General features: G+C 31.5%; 2 pseudogenes; both read right to left on the reverse strand.

The window, feature by feature from the left end:
* Positions 1-5486: 5486 nt before the first annotated feature.
* LOC147386011 (L-type lectin-domain containing receptor kinase S.4 pseudogene) lies at positions 5487-7781 on the reverse strand (annotated as a pseudogene).
* An 8705-nt stretch (positions 7782-16486) lies between these two features.
* Positions 16487-18752, reverse strand: LOC147386012 (L-type lectin-domain containing receptor kinase S.4 pseudogene; annotated as a pseudogene).
* Positions 18753-21932: the final 3180 nt, after the last annotated feature.

Consider the following 21932-nt stretch of genomic DNA (forward strand, 5'->3'; position numbering starts at 1 on the left):
AGTAAACGAGGCAACACGAGATAAAGCCCGAAGGCAACTTTGTTGATATAATATTGATTACACGGTGTAACGCGGTATAAAAGCAAATAGATGCGTTACAAGCAATTGATGATCCCTGACACGCGGGACCTCCACGGAGCTGGGCTTCAAGGCTTCAACAACGTGGGTGTAGGCCGGGGATTGGGACAGCACTGACACCCTTCCTACAAAGTGTATGCTAAGTCTTTACTAGATTTCCAGAAGGGAACATCAAAAGTAGAGGCCGGTCATACTCCCTTATTACTAAAATGCCACTAAGCTAACAAGGATGCCCTGGCACGGGGCTGACACGTACCCTAAGCTAACAGATATGCCCTGGTACGGGGGCTGACATGGCTTCATAACGAGCCTTACATAGCATTACATAGGGGCTCCCGGGTGACTCCGGGGCGAGTTACACCTAAACTCTAGGTGTCAGAGTACATGGCCGTTACACTGGGGCATGCGACCTCACTTTGATAGTTGTACGAATAAAGGGTAAAGCCCAACTCAACTTAACACAAGAGCTCATTGCAGACCTCTATTAGGGCGTAAAGCATGGAATTCTGCCTAACTCAGTTTGATCGGGCCTTCACCAAACTACATGCAATGCCCTACAAACCACGCATACCAGGTAAGCTGGGATAAATCCTTATAGATGCCCAACAAAGGGGATTAAAACTCAAGACCTCTCCCTTTTTGGAGGGAGGCCTTGGCCACTATGCTCAACATTAGTTGTTGGTTAACATGTGCTGATATTGTAAGTATATTCACATCAACTCTTACTACCTCGATTTATTTTGTTTTAGATTTTCTTCTCATTTTGAAACTCTTATCATATCAATTCATGTTGTTTTAGATCTTCTTCTCTCTTTTTGAAACTCTTTATTAATCAACATCCCCTGTACATGGTCAGACCATCTCAATCAGTTTATGTTTATTTTGTTACATATTGAGGCTGTATTTTCATAATTATTGTTTCTTGATTTTCGAACATTTAACTCCATAATGTATAATCGGCCTAAAAAAAAAACTGTTTGATTCGGATGAATTAATCACATAACACTCCATAAACACATCTTCATATCGACTTTCTGATTTTAATTATGTGGCAACATTCTTATGTATACATGTAATGTTTCTTTCACATTGTCCTCAAACCTAAATAAAGTGACTTGTAGTGAGTCGTATAAATGTATACCAAATTTATAAAATATCCCAAAATATTTTTAATAGTTTGAAACTTAAATTTATTTTCTTTCCATGAAACAATAATAAAACTTCACAGTAACTTAACAAAGTTGAGTAAGTTATTTTACCAAAATGGGTGAGTATTTTAGTGAAATTACTTGCCCAGACACTTAAAATATTTATTAAAAAGGTTCCTCAAACCCATTTTGGTTTATATTATTTTACCAGAATAGATACCTCCTATGGCGGTGATTTTCATAATTTTACTTTTATACCCTTCTTGTGAACCTCATATAAGAGTTCTTCTGAATGAAATTAAAATCAATAAAATGACCCTATTTTCATAATCAATATATCTATTTTGGTAAAAGTAAATAAATACCTGGGCTTTTAATCTCACCATCGTACACGTTTTTGTGCTTTCCTCTTTCTTACATGATACCAGTCTGGTTCAATAACTCAATCCAGTCAAGTCAATTGGACTGTGTTTCGAGTCAATCCCACGAGTTTAAAACCTTATGCTCTTCGCTTGTCTCATTTACGTCATTTTATGTTAAGTCTCTCAGAGAAGATTACAGTCAAGGGGAATGTCATCATTTTGAAAATATAAAGGGGTGTCTCAAATAATCACTAAAACCTGGTGACGTGCTTTTTAGATGGACAACTGAGTGAAAAATACTTAAATCAAATGGCTAGAATTTTCCAATCAGGCTATTTTTGTTGTCAAGGTCAACCAAATGACGGTTATACATTAATTGTCATAGTGAACCAGTAATTGATTTGCCCCATAATCTCTACGTTGGACTAACACAACAAAAATTCAGTCTTATTAATGACTTGGACTTAACCACATACATACTGGGCCAGGATGCAATAGAGCTCAATCTGGCCCAAACCTAGATTAAGAATGGGCCACTCTTGGACTAATGGGTACAGAAATTCTTTGTTAGTAATTTGGAATACGGCAAAAATTCGAGTTCTATTTGATCTTGGATTGCAAAAATCCGGTCTAAAATTCGATAAATAAAAAATATGCGGCATATACTTCATGTGTATTATCCATCTCATTTCAAAAATTCAAAAACCAAAAATTCGGTGATATGATAGTGACGTTAATATTGATGGTGAAGGTAATGATATATTGGGATGGTAATAATGAGGGCATTGAGGTCCTTGTTCCATTGGTTTATAAAAGAAGACCAAAGTCAATGGACAAATCATCAATTTGAAAAATTAATGTGTAATCTCAAATAAATGTAGAGGGTCATGTCATTATTATTTTTAAAGATAAAATGGACATTTGTTATGTAAAAAGATGGATTCCTCCAAAATTTTGAAGCATGGCCACTTCAAACTTGAGTTACACATCACAACTTACAAGTTTACACTTTGCAACATACAACAAGTTACAATAGCATTTTTTTTTTTTCACCAAGTTTTATAAAAATCCCTGAAAGTCATAAAAATCGTAAAAATTGTGTTTTATTCTTTTTAAACTTAAAATGCATGAATTATTTAGAATAGTTTAATAATCCGAAGAATGATACTTTCATTGAAAAAAAATGAAAAATTCATGAATTTTTCAAGAATTAAATGAGAGATTGCTAACAAAGTCACAGATAAGAGGACTAGACTTTTCTAGTTTAGAGGAGATGACTAGACTTTTCTAGTTTCACGTCTCACTTTGATGCCTCATCTCATCCATGGATGAGATAGAGTTGTCTCGGACGAGATAAACCACTTAACTCGGTTTTTCCTATATATATATTATTTTGCTTTTGCAAGCCGCAAGCACCATCCACCTGCACATGTACATCAATTAAATATACCATTTTATATGAAGGGGCGCATAGAAACTCTAAGGTGTGACCAGGGGATTAAACCCAGTTGCCCTTATATATATGAAAATAATTCTAATTTTTTATATTTATAAATAAGGTAATTAGAAGATGTTATATTATAAAATTATATATTATTTAGAAAATAAATGTTTAAATTAAAAATTTTAATTATTTTCATTAAAATATAGAAAATCCAAATTGACTCGGATGAGTATTGTTGACTTGATCGAGATTTTCAAAATATCGTCCAAGTCAACTCGTTTATCTTGTGAGATTCTACAGATGTGAGTCGTCATGTCTATCCATCTTGTTCATGGAAGATATCGAGATGACTCAGGCGAGTCATCTCGATCTCCGACAAGATTTAAAACCATGTTCTAACCCCCAACCCACATCTAATACTCATTTTTTATACAACTGAGTAAGCCTTGTTTGTACAGATTGAACAAATTTCATAACAGATCGACGATCGAATTTATATTTATTTGCTCAGTTCAAAGAAAGACCAGCCCTTTATATGCATATGGTAAAAACTATTATACTAGACTAATAGTTGAGTTGTTCAGATCAAGTACATTTTATGAAAGAAGGGCTCGAATACGTAGGAAATTTTTTCCTTAAATCTTACTTATCAAGATTCTTAGTACGATCCATCCCCAATTTCCTGTTCCTGGGCATTAATGCGGTAAAAACCTAAGAGATTCTGATGTTTAAGTAAAATTCTCAAGTAATACATTTTTAACGTAATCGTGTAAAGAATTCAATAAAATTTCCTCTTTTTTTATATGGTTTAATATTCTTTCAATGCATTCACAATTTTCTTCGTGACTTTCAAAGATCATGATCATCAATCTCATCATAATCAATTACATGTTATCTTTTGTTTTCCAACAATCACCCAATCTTTCATATCTTGTTCTTGAATTTATGGGTTTTTCAATGTATATAACATCGTGAGACTTAGGGTCAATATTCCATTATTGACTTTGGGACTCAAATAATTTTTTTTTTTTTTCAAAATTCAATCCATATAGGATATACGATTGAAATATATTCTTAATTTTATTTTTCCTGCACATACACCATTTCATTAATTTAATTTTCCTCTTTAAAAAGAAAAATCCATCATTCTCACATCAAGAAAAATCCAACCAAAAAACAAACCTCAAATCACATCTGGGACCCAAAAGTTGCTTGTCTTTAACTCTTAATGACAGTATTCTTAACTAACACCACGTGCCAATTTGATGATGGCTATAAACTTGATTTGAGATTATATAGATCTCTTAAAAGAGAGATTGTACTGGTGTACCAACTTTTACTTATAGCACACCAATCTTTTTTAACTTGAATAGCCAAGATGTAAATTGGTATGTTATGAATAAAAGTTGTTTTTCCAATAGAAACTCTCTTCAATTAGTTAGATAAATGAGATTAATGACCAATAATTAGTGAGAGAGGGACTGACTAAAAAATTAAATTTAGTGAGAGAGGTTGTGTTTTGAACTCAGGTCTTAGTATCAACACTCACACAGTTGAACCAACTTTGGAAGATCAAATTAAACTTCATTAATTTTAATTAGAATGTAATTCTTTTAATTAATATGTAATTTCTGAAAAATATATTCTATCATGCAAGTGTTAACAAATCTATACAATAACTTATTTGTTTGTTGGTTTGTTTTAATTTGTTAGTGATGAATAAAAATTATCAAATTATTCTTTTTCAATAATAACTTATAGTTGGAAGAAAAGTAAAAGTTTATAAAGAGATTGAATTTCTTTTAGAAGGGAATAATTGTGACATAATTAAAGCGAGAAGTGATCTCAAGATTGTACCTCATGTCATAAATCCAGATATGAAAGTGTATAGGAACCATATATATGAGTCAAAAAGCATTTATGATTCCCTGGGGCGGAATTAGTGGCGGCTATTGACTCTCATAGAACTTTAAGACACCCCTACATTTTTAATTAATTACATGCCAAATTTGTCCCTATTCCCTCACTTCTCTCCTCATTTGCCCCCACACCCTCACCTCCATCTAATTTTTACCCTCGTCCCCCCCCCCCCCCCCTTCCCCTTCCCCTTCCCCTTCCCCTTTCCCTTCAATTTTTTGATGTTGATGACATGGTCTTTTGATCGGGCCTTCTCATATATTAATTGAAAATGACTTAAATATTTTTTTTCTTTAACTTCTAATAAAAAAACCTGAATTTCCCTTTAAAATCATTCATCTTCAAGTTCTTCAATTATACAACCAATCATAATTTGCCCCACAAGAAGGAAATCTTGGCTCCACCCTGATGATTCCTACACACTTTCACATATTTTGATACAAAAGCATATCCCAATATGCAATTCTACAATCTTAGAATCGATAGACAAGCCATGGAGGGTAGGAAATTATTATTCACTAGGTGGCTATTAAAAGCTGACAAAAAGATTCAAATAACTCTTCATGGATGACAATTCATAGACTACAAGACCATCAAATTTAACAAGTAAATACATTACATTTTCACATTTTGATCCTTCTAAATGTTATATTGAATTTACCGCACCGAACCAAAAAAAAAGACGATAACTATTAGGCGATGAGAATGGAGACTGATGAAGTAGGGGGAGCTTTAACTTCACCATCATCAACCTCTAGAGAGGAATTCAAACACACATTCTCTAGAGAAGAAGAATACAAATGTACAAAATCATGGACCTCTTCTTCTTGATTCAAGACTTCAGGCAACTTCACCTCTCCTTCTAAATAGCTCACCACCTGCCGCATACTAGGTCGCGCGCTAGGCGCATTGTTGGAACACATCAACCCCATCTTCAACACCATCACCACCTCTCCTTCATCAAACTCACCCTTCAACCTTGGGTCCACCACATCTAAGATCATCCCATCCTTACACGTGTCGCGCACCCAATCAACCAATATCATCTCTTCTGGCAACGCTTTGGGTTCTACAGGTCTCCTCCCACATGTGACCTCAAGCAACAACGCACCAAATGCATATACATCTGAGCTCGCATTGGGCTTTCCCGTCCGTGTCAACTCAGGTGCAAGATAGCCCACTGTGCCCACTACCCGTGTCGTGTTTGGGTTCGACCCGTGCTCGTATAATTTAGCGAGTCCGAAATCGCCGAGTCGACCATTTAACTCGTTATCCAATAACACGTTACTGGCTTTAACGTCTCTGTGAATTACGATCTGTTCCCATTCTTCGTGTAAATAGAGCAAACCAGAAGCCACGCCTTTGATGATCTTGAACCTCTGATTCCAACTGAGAATCGATTTGGCTTCATTGAACAGAAACTTATCTAAGCTTCCATTAGGCATGAAATCGTATACGAGGAGGAGATCACCTCTTCTTCGACACCATCCCTGTAATTGAACCAGATTTCTATGACAAAGACGACCGATTGAAGCAATCTCAGACGCAAATTCTCTCAAACCCTGTTTCGATTCGGGGGAGATTCGCTTAACTGCGATTTGGGATTTCGAATTCGGAAGTGTTCCTTTGTAAACTCGACCGAACCCACCGAACCAACTAGCTCTTTGTCTCTGAAACCTTTTGTTGCGAGCTTGAGTTCTTGGTAAGAGAATCGATGTGGTCCGACATTAAGCTCCCACTTTTCGACTACATCTCCGTTCTTGATTCTTATGGTGTAGTAGATTGCGGCGAAGATCACAGTAATCATGAAAATTGAGGCTGAAACAGAGACCCAAATTGATAGAACCCTGTGATTCTTCTTTGGTCCTGTTAGCGAAGGGAGGGAATCGAGATCTAGGGTTCGAGCGACTCCGTTAATCTTAAAGCTCCATTCGAGGATGTAATGGGAGCTCGAGAGCGCACCTGTCGAAGCAGAGAACCCCACATACATGTAATCTAGGAGAATTGGCGAGATATCTACTTTATACGAAAGAATCGGCAAATTGGGTTTTGAAGAAGAAGGGGAAAGTGTTGCATTGAGAAGATTAGTCACTGAATCGTACTCGATCCAAGCTTGAATAGTCTTCCCACTCTTGAGATTAAGTTCTAATTTAGTCGAATTATCACTAAAATAAGCTGCATAAGTAGGAGCTTTAGATTTCAAATCGTTGATGTCGATCCCAACATGGTTGTCGTTTATATCCTCAAATTCTATATTTTTAACGGTGTCGAATTCTACAGCGAAGACATGGTTGGAGAATCTCCCTATATTGCTCGTGTTGAGTAATCCAAGATACTGGGATGGAAGACCGCCTTTGAGTTCTTTTGTTGGAGAAATTGTAAAAGCGAAGCCATTGCCGCCTGGAACAGAGGACTTAGGAACAATAGCGAAGGCAAATGAGGTAGAGAAAGAGAAAGCTGACCCATTTGTAGAGTTTTTGAACTTGAGACGAGATGGGTAGAAAGCTCGACCGATTATGTGATTCGTATCGTCTGTTAATCGAAGAATCCCTCTCTTTTCAATCTCTGCAACTCCATTTAAACTTATATTATTGTACTCTCCACTGAAACCATAGTAGAACTCATCAACTTGGGAGAAAATAAAGAGTGGGTTTGAGAGAATAATGAAAACCCAGAAAAATTTGGAGGATTTCGCCATCAGAGAATAGGTTTTTGGGGGGATTTTGTGTCCTGTGAGTGATCGTTGGAGGTTTGGGTTTTGAATAGAAATTCAGGAATGCGATGTTATTGGCGCAATCCCACTGAAGGATTCCTTGGAATATTTTTGCAGTAGTCCCTCTCACTTAATATCTTAATTTTATTTACAAACCTTATATTTTTATTAATTAAATTCAAATCTAAACATCGTCATTTTCTTGAAAATAACAAAACATTCGTATTACTAACGTAATAAGATTTTACTCATATGAATAACCATATCACTAGTCCAACACTACCACAGCCTTCTAAATTTCATTAAAAAGCTTAAATATAAAAATAAATAAAAAATTTAACAATTTTTTATTTATTTAAGTTTGATGTTAATTTTTGAAAAATACCCAACTTCAAACTTAAAATTGAAATACAACGATGAAAAATAATTTCTTTTTTTAAAGTTCATATACTTTTGTCTTCAACAATATTGAAGCATCTGATTATGTATTTGGATGTCACAAGGTGTGTACAAGGTTAATCGAAAATAGTAAAATATTTTATAGAAGTAGTTTTCCTATTAATTTAGTAAGATTTGAGATCTTACTAAGGATCATTGAACTCAAATGGATTATCAAATTGGCAATCCAAAACTAAGGTTTCTGATCCTGAGAGAAAAAAATAATTTAAAAATAATTTATAATAAAAAAAATTATATTTTTTTGAATGAAAATGATTTTCTCGAAAAATTCAGATAAAACTAATAATAATTAATGAAAAATATTTTTCTAATTAAATTGCAAAACTAAAAGTAAGTGTTTCAACTTTTTACTATGAAAGATATTTTAAGAGATGGGCTATAGACACCCAACATTTACTTATTACATCATAATTACTTAAATTAATTATCACACCCCAATTAAAGATCAAAACACACAGTTCAAATATTACTAAAGTTTGCCTCAAATTACAATCTCATTATAATAAAATATTATATCACTTATTCAAACAATTTCAATAGTTTTTTATAATTAAAAAAGGATCATAAAAAATCCTAAATTTAAAACAAAAGAATCTAAGAAAAAATAAATGAGATTTTCTATTGGCACCCCAACTTTTACTTATTCTCAACCATTCACCTATTTTATTTATTTATTATTAAGGTTTGCCTCTAATTATAATCTCAACCGAATAAAATATTATAGCACTTATTCAAATAATTTCAATAGCTTTTTAATATTAAAAAAGGTTCATAGAAAATCCTAATCCTAAAATAAAAGAATCTAAGAAAAAATAAATGAAAGTTTCTATTGGCACCCCAACTTCTATTTATTCTCAACCATTCACCTATTTTCTTTATTTATTACTAAGGTTTGCCTCTAATTACAATCTCAACATAATAAAATATTATAGCACTCATTCAAACAATTTCAATAGTTTTTTACAATTGAAAAAAAGGTTTATATAAAATCTTAAACATAAAACAAAAGAATCAAAGGAAAAAATAATGAGAGTTTCTATTGCACCTCAACTTTTACTTATTCTCAACTATTCACCTATTTTTTTTATTTATTACTAAGGTTTGCCTCAAATTACAATCTCAACAGAATAAAATATTATAGCATTCATTCAAATAATTTTTGTAGTTTTTTACTATTAAAAAAAAGTTCATATAAAATCCTAAACCCAAAACAAAAGAATATAAGCAAAAGAAAAGAAAAAAAATGAGAGAATTTCTATTGGCACCTCAACTTTTAATTATTCTCAATCATTCAATTATTTTCTTTATTTTTAATTGGGGTGTAATAAATGATAGACCATATTTTTAGTCATCAATAAACCCTATAAAAGATTGTAGTAAAGTGATTTGTAGTGGCAATTCGGATTTAAAAAATAATAATAATAAAAATTAAAATTAAAATTAAAGAAATAAATATTTACAATTGATCATCTTATCTCACAATTCAAGAAAATCAAATTCATTAAATGACTAATCAAATTACTTCAACATAGACAATGAATTTCATGCCTTAATTACATATCCAAATTGAATCAAAGTGCAAGCTTAAAGAGATCATGCATCTTATAAATTCCTTCTTAGATAAACCCTAGGATTTTGGAAAAGTCCATCACCTAGTTAATTTAATTAAACAATCAAGTTAATACTCAGCGTATCTTTACAACTTCTTAAACAAATCATTAAGATTAGAAGGAATTATGATTAAATAACCTACTCTTCAAACTTATGAAAAAGTCCATGGCTAAAGAACATGAAATTTTCATATCATAACTATTGTTCATAGTTTTTGCCACTTTTAAATCATACCCCAAATCAATTAGGTGATTAGAGATACAATTATACCTTCAATGACCGTTAATATCAAAGTTTTCAATATGACCGAACTGAAAATTCAGCATACATAATTAAAATTCATTGATTCATGTGTCTACATATCACCAATCCGAAAATATTAATTAATGAATCTGAAAGTCACTAACTCATTAACTTAAAAATTTTCAACTTAAGAATTCAGCAAGATGTTCTTTAATCCAATAGCAACCAGGGTTGAAATAATGAAAATAAATAAAAGTCATAAGGGTTGCACTTTTTAACACAACCAAAGAAGTTTGAGATATGTTGGTGGTGATGTTCCTCACGGCGATGATGTTGATGATTGAAAACGAATATAAGTAGCAACGTTGTAAATTTCTTGGCAATAACGTTGCTAAAAAATTTCAACAACTTCTCCTTCTTCGTTGCTAAAAAATTTCAACAACTTCTCCTTCTTGAAGGCAACTCGTTGGTCCCTAATTCCCCAAGTTTCAGCCACTTCTTTCCTAAAGAAAAGATTAAAATAAAATAATAGAAAGAGAGAGAGAGAGAGAGAGATGAAAGAGATATCCTTTTTCAAGTCTCTCCCTTTTTTATTCTTCTACACGTTCTTTTTTTTTCCTTCTTATAAGCCTATAAAATCTCCTAAAAATATTCTAAATATTATCCTCAAATAACAATATCAAAATCTGACTAATTAAAGAAAAATTATTAAAAATAAAATAAAGTCCTAATATAATTAGGAAAGTGGTGATTTCAGTTGGAATTTTCGTGCACCAAATTTAAAGACTTTCGAAAATACACTGCGTCAAATTCGTGTCAAATTCTTGTCAACAGTGCACGTGCAGCAATTTCAAATCCAATTTTGACCTTGATACAGCCAGTATCTCTTAAAACTCAAAACTCAAAAGTTGTAGATCTTTTTCTCAGATTTCCATAGCATTTTGAATCATCTCAATCGAAGTTCGGATTAGAGAGTTATGTCTAAATTACGAAGCGATGTTGAAACTGTCCAAAATCGCCCAATTAATTTCGTTTTGCATTTAACACCTCCATTTGCATCCTAAATCAAAATAAAAGAATAATCAGTATATTTAGGCACTAAATATATATAAATGACTAAATATTAAAAGAGAAAAATATGACATTTTGCATTCTTATCAATAAACAAAAATTGGGGTGCTAATAACACTTATCTTAAAAATATCTCTCATAGTAAAAAGTCGAAATATCTCCTTTTATTTTTGCAAGTTAATTAGAAAAATATTTTTCATTCATTATTGATTTTTTTTTTTTTAGATTTTTTTATCAAAATTCTCAAGGAAATCATTTTCATTCAAAAAACATAATTTGTTTTACATAAATTATTTTTTTAATTTTTTTTTCATAATCGAAAATCTTGGTATTAAATTGCCAATTTGATCATTCATTTGAGCTCAATGACCCTTAGTAAGATTTCAAATTTTGCTAAGTTAGTAGGAAAAGTGTTTCTCTAAAATACTTTATTGTATCCAAATAACCTTGGGCTCACCTTGTGGCATTCAAAAAATGATGGGATGCTTCAATATTGTAGTGGACAAAAATATATGAACTTTGAAAATACAAATCCCAAAAAAATAGTTAATTTTCACCGTTGTATTTCAATTTTAAGTTTGGGAGTTATTTGAAAGTTCGGTAGCCATCAATTTTCAAAAACTTGGATCAAGCTAAAAAAAATTGTTTCATGAATTTTAATTTTTTTATCTGAATTTTTTATGAAACTTAGAGGGCTGTGAATGTGTTGGACTGGTGATGTGGTAATCCATATGAGTAAAACGACCCTTAGTAAGGATTAAAATCTTACTACATTAGTAAGACAAGTGTTTTGCTATTTCAATTGAAAAGGATTGTAAAAAAAAATTAAGATAGAAGGATTGCTATAAAAAAAATTCCAAGCAATCCTCCAAGAGGATTGCATGGTCACTATGCGTCAACAAAATCGCACTCAAAATTCGATGCATGAATCACATGCAATTGTAATTTTGGGATTGAAACTTCGAAAGCAATAGATCAAACGATTCCTATGTTAGGTAAAACTTTGACCTAGTTTCAACTTCCAATAAAGCTCCTCTTGTAATTTATAAATCTTGTAAATTATTTATGAGTAGTTTAAAACTACCCTCTCAGGTTTTGGTGAATATTTGAGATACCCATGCTTTTGAAACTGATGACATAATCTTTGATTTTTATTCCTCCCCACCCACATAATTCTTTAATTTCTTTCCAAAGGTCAGTTTCAATGCCATTTTACCAACCAACCAAAAATAAGAAACATTAAATTTTATTCCTTATAATCAATTCCCATGGGTACCCATGTTTTTTTTATAGATAATATGTCAAATTTTGTAGGTAATATGTCAATCTTTTGAAAGAAAAAATGTTTATAATGATTTGAAATACTTTTTTTCTTATTTGATTCTTGATAATTGGATCCGATGGGTACCTGTATTTTTTAAAAGTTTCGATTCTAGTTTTTTTTTTTTTTTTTTTGAACCGACAAGAACTGAAACCAAAACAAATATAATGGTTATGCTTCTAAGTGCCTAAGGAATCAAATCGAAAATGACCCATGGACACCCTTAAATTCTAAGTATATTTAGTATACATGTATACACTATAATAATAATCCAAGTCAGGCAAGCTAGGCAAGGCTCTAGCCAACCTAGATTTTATGGGTTGAAATTTTTTGAATCATATATTATTTTCTATTTATGACACCCCCGAAATACTAACACAAAGTCCCATGTCAAATCTCAAGGTACTATGTAGTGCTTCGAAATTTCGACATGATTTTTTTTATTTATGCTAGCATTTCAAGGCACTCAAACCACTTCACCTGATAAACCATACACATGATATCTTGCATATATATACAACAATAAAATAATAGCAGAAGCCTATATACATCTAACAACGTAAGGTAGATCAAAGTGAGGAAAAAGTAAATAATATATATGATTCTATTGAAACTCCTCACTCTAACAAAAGTCTTAACGTTTAATCCAAAATTTATAATACCACTTGGACAAACTAACGTTACTAAGGGGTATAGTTCCAATACTCGTCAGGTAACGAGCTTTGATCGTCTATTTGACCAATCAAGTGATCATCACTCGTTGGCTCTATGTTCTTCCTACTAACTATAGGCTCTAAAACTAAAAAAATTATAAGAAAATGGTGAGTAATAATGATTACCCAATAGGAAAGCAAACAATTTTTGTCAATAATCTCATTCTAACATGAACAAGTAAACATTCTAAATCATTTCAATACATGCAAATTTTTACATAATGAACTACGATTAACTAGCACCTATAGCCAGGAATGAGCAACTTAACATTTTAAAACTCACATTACATCAATTAGTAATACTTACTATAACATTTTCTTTTTGTACAAATCTAATTAACAAAATTAAAATAATAAACATGTTTTTTATTTTATAATTTAACATAAAACAACATATACATAATACACGATAGTAGAGTAGTGAAATTAGAGAGTTGAGATTCTATGACTGGATTGCTCTCAATCGAGACATGATGTTCCAATAATAAAGTATTAGTTCATGATTTTGTGATTGGTCAATGCATTGCCACACTTACGGGACCATTAATCTAGTTCAGATTGACTGTTTGACGTGGCCATAAGCAATGGATTTATTTTCGATGTGTTAAAACGTTCACTACTCTAGTTTGTTAGTGATCACTAACTAATCATTTTCGTCTATGCCTATCAAGCATACATGTGATTCCAATTATATAACCTTATTCGTATACGATTACCTTGACATTACAACGTTACTGATAAATATAGAAAGGAATAAATCTAGATTCTAATTGTGATTTCACTTTCATACGCGTCATATACCAGGTATGAGTTTGGTTGTCCCAACCGTATATCCTACGATAGTATATCACTCTAGATGATATGATAAATTATTTCTTGTAGTATTCACAAATTCTTTAACAATTCATAAAATAGATATATATATCATTATTCTTTGAAAATAAATAAGAAATTAACATTACAGAGTTGAAAATGGATATCTAATTTTTTATCATGTAATTGTGACCCAACGACCTAAAATAAATAACAGTATATAGTACATAATCGTAAAAAAACATACAAGTCATCTCATGACAACAAAAAGTAAATTAACCATAGATATCCGTTTATCATCCCACACATAACATCACAATGTAAAATGCAGACATTACCCCTCGGGTATGATTCTAACATTTTACTATTTCATCCACTTTTTCTCTTTTTCTATTTTCATATTTTTTAATTTTTTGAACACAATATTCATTTTTCGATATTAATCCACTCATTATAAGTTCATTAAATATTAAATTATTTTTATCATTTAAATTTTAAAATTATATAAATTTGATCAAAACGGGGTCCAAGCAGTCACATGACCAAACTAGAGAAAATAATTAAGTGAAATGTCTTAGAACTTGATGAGTGAATACTTTTTTTTCTATACTTTTTCATTTCAAATCTAATGATGAAAATGATTAGGCGAAAATAATGATAACTCGACTGTCCGGACTCAGAACTTGATGAGTGAATACTTATTTTTTTATACTTTTTCATTTCAAATCTAATGATGAAATCAAATTTAAAAAATTCTCGTTCTAACAAAATTTCATATTTTCAACTCGATCCAACTTGAAAATTGAAGTTATTTCCATTTTTTACGATAATTCAACTTTTCGGACTTAGAAAATGATGAGTAAATACTTAATTTTTTATAACTTTTCGTTACAGATCCAATGGTACGATCGGATTTTAAAATTTTTACTCTAGTAAAAATTCTTTTTTTAACTTGACCAATCCGAAAATAGAGGATTTTGTAACTTTTTCGTTTGGACTTGCATTTGAATGTGTTTATATGCTAAAATATGTTTTCTAGTAATTTTGAATATAAGGGTGAGGTCAGATTTCATTAAAAATGACTAAAAAAATTCTAAAATTTTATCATAAGTCCTATTTTTAAATTTTTTTCAAAATTCTATTATTTATTTTATCTTGATATACAAATAAAAAAAATTGGGGTATTACATTATCCCCTTAAAATTTTATTTTTTGAGGTGAATCCTATTAACAAAATTCATAAGCCTTTACGTACTCTAATAAAACAAGGGTTTTGTTAACATGTGCCCTAAGAGAAAATGTTAAGGTGCATTAAATGCATCTAGGAAATAAGTATTTGATGATATTTTTTTATAATAAAAATATTTGTTGAAACAATTTTTGTACGGGAATAAATTTTCAAAAGTGTATTTAATGTCTCCACTTAGGGCAAATGTTAACAAAACCCATAAAATAAAAAGTCTTCCTCGAACAAACCCAAGTAACAAACATATCCTCCCAACCATACTTTTCAAGTTAGTTGCAAATTCTTCTTTCACAAACCATTTCTTTATTAAGATCTGATTGCCCCTCTTTGCAATAATTGAATAAAAATTAGAAAAAATAATTATAATATCTAATGATGTTGGACATAAAATATCCAAAACCATTAAATTATTACTTATATAAAAAAGATGAAAATGCGATATATTTTCTATCAAATCGTTACAATTGCACTACTAATATATTATAAAATTAAAAATAATGTCAACTCCCTAACCTTTTGTAATCTATTTTTCTTTTATCAGCCCAATCTAAAATAACACAAAAGAGACCAAGAACATTGTCCTACCTAATTTTAAATTAATTATTTTTTTTTTTGTGACTATTTTACAATATGGTTCTCTTTTTAAAAATATATTATCTAAAAATAAAATTCTTTTCTTATGACATTTTTATTTCTATTACATGAGAACTTATTATTGAAGGCAAAAAAAAGATGGTAAAAGAACTTGCTATGATTTTAGATTTTTAACATCCAGATGGCACAATATGGATGGTAATAAACACTTTTCATACAAAATAACATTGGACATTATAATTACTCATTACATTTTATTTACAAAGAATTTTTATTTCACCTGCATTTTCACTATTTTAAACATAAATAATATTTTAATGAAAATTTGATATTTTAGATTGGAAATCATAATTATTCTTTCAAAAATTTATAATCAAATTCTTGCAAATGATGGTAGTCTTGTCACGGGGAGAATTGAAGTGGAGTTGAATAAACATGGCTTGGAAATAGTAAATTCAACATTACGAAAAGCATTTATAAATGAATCGTGGTAAGAAGATTCCTGTGTGCGGTTTTGTATTCCGAGGAGTGCAGATGACACGTTAGGTACCACATAGGAGAATCCTTTTATCTTTAGTATTTATAAATAGTACTTGAATTTGAGATCTGCCTCAATAAAAGTCTCTAATGCATGCACGATCAAATTGACAAGTTCTCCTAGTTGGAATTTTTATAAAATAGAGGGTAGGAAATTATTATTCACTATGTGATTACTAAAAGCTGATAAAAAGAATCAAATAACTCTTCGTCGATGAAAATTCATAGACAATAAGACAATCAAATTTAGCAAGTAAATACATTATATTTTCACAGTTCTATTCGCCTAAACGTGACATTGAATATGCTGGACCTAACAAAAAAAAAAAAAAGACGATAATTATTAGGCGGTGAGAATGGAGAGTGATGAAGTAGGGGGAGCTTTAACTTCACCATCTTCAATCTCTGTAGAGGAATTCAAACACACATTCTCTAGAGAAGAAGAATACAAATGTACAAAATCATGGACCTCTTCTTCTTGATTCAAGACTTCAGGCAATTTCACCTCTCCTTCTAAATAGCTCACCACCTGCCTCATACTAGGTCGCGCTCTAGGCGCGTCGTTCGAACACATCAAACCCATCTTCAACACCATCACCACCTCTCCTTCATCAAACTCACCCTTCAAACTTGGGTCCACCACATCTAAGATCATCCCATCCTTACACGTGTTGCGCACCCAATCAACCAATATCATCTCTTCTGGCAACGCTTTGGGTTCTACAGGTCTCCTCCCACATGTGACCTCAAGCAACAACGCACCGAATGCATAAACATCTGAGCTCGTATTGGGCTTTCCCGTCCGTGTCAACTCAGGTGCAAGATATCCCAGTGTGCCCACTACCCGTGAAGTGTTTGGGTTCGACCCGTGCTCGTATAATTTGGCGAGTCCGAAATCGCCGAGTCGACCATTTAACTCGTTATCCAATAACACGTTACTGGCTTTAACGTCTCTGTGAATTACGATCTGTTCCCATTCTTCGTGTAAATAGAGCAAACCAGAAGCCACGCCTTTGATGATCTTGAACCTCTGATTCCAACTGAGAATCGATTTGGGTTCATCGAACAGAAACTTATCTAAGCTTCCATTAGGCATGAAATCGTATACGAGGAGGAGATCACCTCTTCTTCGACACCATCCCAGTAATTGAACCAGATTTCTATGACGTAGACGACCGATTGAAGCAATCTCAGTCGCAAATTCTCTCAAACCCTGTTTCGATTCGGGGGAGATTCTCTTAACTGCGATTTGGGATTTCGAATTCGGAAGTGTTCCTTTGTAAACTCGACCGAACCCACCGAAGCCAACTAGCTCTTTGTCTCTGAAACCTTTTGTTGCGAGCTTGAGTTCTTGGTAAGAGAATCGATGTGGTCCGACATTAAGCTCCCACTTTTCGACTACATCTGCGTTCTTGATTCTTATGGTGTAGTATATTGCGGCGAAGATCACAGTAATCATGAAAATTGAGGCTGAAACAGAGACCCAAATTGATAGAACCCTGTGATTCTTCTTTGGTCCTGTTAGCGAAGGTAGGGAATCGAGATCTAGGGTTCGAGCGACTCCGTTAATCTTAAAGCTCCATTCGAGGATGTAATGGGAGCTCGAGAGCGCACCTGTCGAAGCAGAGAACCCCACATACATGTAATCTAGGAGAATTGGCGAGATATCTACTTTATGCGAAAGAATCGGCAAATTGGGTTTTGAAGAAGAAGGGGAAAGTGTTACATTGAAAAGATTAGTCACCGAATCGTACTCGATCCAAGCTTGAAGCGTCTTCCCACTCTTGAGATTAAGTTCTAATTTAGTCGAATTATCACTAAAATAAGCTGCAGAAGTAGAGGCGTTAGAATCCAAATCGTTGATGTCGATCCCAACATGGTTCGCGTTTGTATCCTCAAATTCTATATTTTGAACTGTGTCGAATTCTACAGCGAAGACATGGTTGGAGAATCTCCTTATATTGCTCGTGTTGAGTAATCCAAGATACTGGGCTGGAAGACCGCCTTTGAGTTCTTTTGTTGGAGAAATTGTAAAAGCGAAGCCATGGCCGCCTGTAGCAGAGGACTTAGGAACAATAGCGAAGGCAAATGAGGTAGAGAAAGAGAAAGCTGAACCATTTGTGGAGTTTTTGAACTTGAGATGAGATGGGTAGAAAGCTCGACCGATTATGTGATTCGTATCGTCTGTTAATCGAAGAATCCCTCTCTTTTCAATCTCTGCAACTCCATCTAAACTTATATTATTGTTCTCTCCACTGAAACCATAGTAGAACTCATCGACTTGGGAGAAAATAAAGAGTGGGTTTGAGAGAATAACGAAAACACAGAAAAATTTGGAAGATTTCGCCATTAGAGTCTAGATTTTTGGGTTCTGTGAGTGATTGTCAGAGGTTTGGGTTTTGAATAGAACTCTGGAGTGCGTTTTCGTTGACGGGCAAATTGTTGACGTTTAGAAGCGCAATCACATGGAGGATAGTTTGAAATATTTTTGGAGCATTCCCTCCATCTTAATTTTGTTTACCACCTTTATATTCTTTATTAATTAAATTCAAATTCAACACGTCATTTTTAATTAAAATAATAAAATACTTGTCTTACTAACGTAATAAGATTTTAATCCTTATTAAAGATCTTTTTACTCATATATGGATAATCACATCACCAGTCCAACACCACCACGATCTTCTAAATTTCATCGAAAAGTTCAAATTCAAAAAAATAAAATTCAAAAAATAATTTTTTTTAGGTTTGATATTAGTTTTTAAAAATTATCCAATTTTCAAATAACTCCCAAACTTAAAATTGAAATACAACGATTAAAAATAATTTTTTTGGGATTTATTTTTTCAAAGTTCATATACTTTTATCCTTGACAATATTTATGTGATCATATTTTTGGATGTCACAAGGTGAGTCTAAGATTAGTCGAAAACAGTAAAATATTTTAGAGAAGCATTTTTCCTACTAACTTAATAAGATTTGAACTCTACTAAGGATCATTCAGCTCAAATGGATTATCAAATTAGCAAATCCAAAACTAAGGTCTCTGATCTTGAAAGAAAAAGAAAAAAAATTAAAAATAATTTATAATATAAAAAAAAAATTATATTTTTTTTGAATGAAAATGATTTCCTCGAAAAACTCAAATAAAAATAATAATAATGAATGAAAAATATTTTTCTAATTAAACTGCAAAAATAAATGCAGGTGTTTCAACTATTTTACAATGAGACATATTTTAAGAGAGGGGTTATTGACATTCCAACTTTTACTTATTACATCACAATTACTTAAATTAATTATCACATCCCAATTAAAGATCAAAACACACACTTCAAATATTAGTAAGTTTTGCTTCTAATTACAATCTCAACATGATAAAATATTATAGCACTCATTCAAATAATTTAAGTAGTTTTTTACAATTAAAAAATGTTCATATAAAATCCTACACCTAAAACAAAAGAATCTAAGAAAAAATAAATAAGAGTTTATGTTAGCACCCCAACTTCTGCTTATTTCATCCATTCACCTATTTTCTTTATTTATTATTAAGGTTTGTCTCTACTTCCAATCTCAACAGAATAAAATATTATAACACTTATTCAAGCAATTTCAATAGTTTTTTACAATTGAAAAAAATGTTCATATAAAATCTTAAACATAACACAAGATTCTAAGGAAAAAAAAAAAAAAGAGTTTCTATTGATACCCCAACTTTTACTTATTCTCAACCATTCACTTATTTTTTTTATTTATTACTAAGATTTGTCTCAAATTACAATCTCAACATAATAAAATATTATAACACCCATTCAAACTATTTTTGTAGTTTTTACTATTAAAAAAATGTTCATATAAAATCCTAAATCCAAAATAAAAGAACATAAGCAAAAGAATAGGAAAAAAAATGAGAGAGATTCTATTGGCACCTCAACTTTTACTTATTCTCAACCATTCAATTATTTTCTTTATTTTTAATTGGGGTGTAATAAACAAAAGTTGGGGTGCCAATAACACCTATCTTAAAATATCTCTCATAGTAAAAGGTCGAAACACCTCCTTTTATTTTTGTAAGTTAATTAGAAAAATATTTTTCATTCATTATTGATTTTTTTTAATCTAAATTTTCAAGGAAATCATTTTCATTCAAAAAGCATAATTTGTTTTACATAAATTTTTTTTTTTTTTTAATTTTTTTCATAATCGAAAACCTTGGTATTAAATTGCCAATTTGATCATTCATTTGAGCTCAACGACCTTTAGTAAGATTTCAAATTTTGCTAAGTTAGTAGGAAAAGTGTTTCTCTAAAATACTTTATTATGTTCAATTAACCTTGGGTTCACCTTGTGGCATCCAAAAAATGATGGGATGCTTCAATATTGTAGTGGACAAAGGCATATAAACTTTGAAAATACAAATCCCAAAAAAATAGTTAACTTTCACCGTTGTATTTCAATTTTAAGTTTGGGAGTTATTTGAAAGTTCAGTAACCATCAATTTTCAACAACTTGGATTAAGCAAAAAAAAAAATTGTTGCTTGAATTTTATTTTTTTGATTTGAGTTTTTGATGAAACTTAGAGGGTTGTGATAGTGTTGGATTGGTGATATGGTTATCAATATGAGTAAAACGACCCTTAGTAAGGATTAAAATCTTACTACATTAGTAAGACAAGTGTTTTGCTATTTCAATTGAAAAGGACAATGTTTGGATTTGTATTTAATTAATAATAAAGAGTACAAGGATTGTAAAATAAATTAAGATGGAGGGACTGCTGTAAAAAAAATTCCAAGCAATCCTCCAATAGGATTGCGCGCTCACTATGCGTTAACAAAATCACACTCAACATTCGATGCATGAATCACATGCAATTGTAATTTTGGGATTGAAACTTCGGAAGTAATAGATGAAACAATTCCAATTTCAAGTAAAACTTTGGCCGTGTTTCAACTTCCAATAAAGCTCCTCTTGTAATTTGTAAATCTTGTAAATTATTTATGAGTAATTTAAAACTACCCTATCAGGTTTTGGTGAATATTTGAGATACCCATGCTTTTGAAAATGATGACATAATCTTTGATTTTTATTCTCCCCACTCACATAATTCTTTAATTTCTTTCCAAAAGTCAATTTCAAAGCCATTTTACCAACTAACCAAAAGTAAGAAACATTAAATTTTATTACTTATAATCAATTCCCATGGGGTACCCGTGTTTTTTTTCTTTGTAGATAATATGTCAAATTTGTTAGGTAATATGTCAATCTTTTGGAAGAAAAAATGTTTATAATGATTTAATATACGTTTTTTCTTATTTGATTCTTGATAATTGGATTCGATGGGTACCTGTATTTTTTAGCAGTTTCGATTATAATTTCATTTTTTTTTTAGAATCAACAAGAACTGAAACCAAAACAAATATAATGGTTATGCTTTTAAGTGCTTAAGGAATCAAATTGAAAATGACCCTTGGACAACCCTAAATTCTAAGTATATTTAGTATACATGTATACACTATAATAATAATCCAAGTCACGCAAGCTAGGTAATGCCCTAGCTTACTTAGATTTAATGAGTTGAAATTTTTTGAGTCAGATCTTATTTTCTATCTATGGCACCCCCGAAACACTAACACAAAGTCCTATGTTAAATCTCGAGGTA

Source organism: Akebia trifoliata, chromosome 14, assembly GCF_017979445.1.
Source record: "Akebia trifoliata isolate Shusen 1 chromosome 14, ASM1797944v1, whole genome shotgun sequence".
NCBI classification, from domain to species: Eukaryota; Viridiplantae; Streptophyta; class Magnoliopsida; order Ranunculales; family Lardizabalaceae; genus Akebia; species Akebia trifoliata.